Below are 209 nucleotides of genomic sequence, written 5' to 3'. Positions count from 1 at the left end.
CTCTCGCCGAGCCCCGGCGCGCTCCCGCACCTGATGAAGCTGAGGTGCACGCCCAGGGACCTGTGGACGCCGGAGCAGTCGATGCACAGGAACACCCCGTAGGTGATGCTGGCCCAGCTCGGGTTCTTGGCGCCGCAGTCGAAGCACGCCTAAAGCGAACACAGACGGCCGGGCTGAGGCGGCGGCTCTGCCGCTCCACCACCCCTCCC

At 69.9% G+C, this 209-nt stretch overlaps 1 protein-coding gene across 1 annotated transcript in view; it reads right to left on the bottom strand.

Annotated features, from left to right (window-relative positions):
- ARFGAP2 (ADP-ribosylation factor GTPase activating protein 2) overlaps positions 1 to 143 on the bottom strand; it is a 9,331-nt gene extending 9,188 nt beyond the window's left edge. The window contains exon 1 of the mRNA XM_010072954.1: positions 31 to 143. The gene's annotated coding sequence lies outside the window, so the exon portion shown is untranslated. The remainder of the gene's footprint in view (positions 1 to 30) is intronic.
- Positions 144 to 209: the final 66 nt, after the last annotated feature.

This window comes from Pterocles gutturalis, unplaced genomic scaffold, assembly GCF_000699245.1.
Source record: "Pterocles gutturalis isolate BGI_N339 unplaced genomic scaffold, ASM69924v1 scaffold46782, whole genome shotgun sequence".
Lineage (NCBI taxonomy): Eukaryota > Metazoa > Chordata > Aves > Pterocliformes > Pteroclidae > Pterocles > Pterocles gutturalis.
Note: the sequence above shows the minus strand (reverse complement) of the source record. Positions and strands in the feature narration are given on the sequence as shown.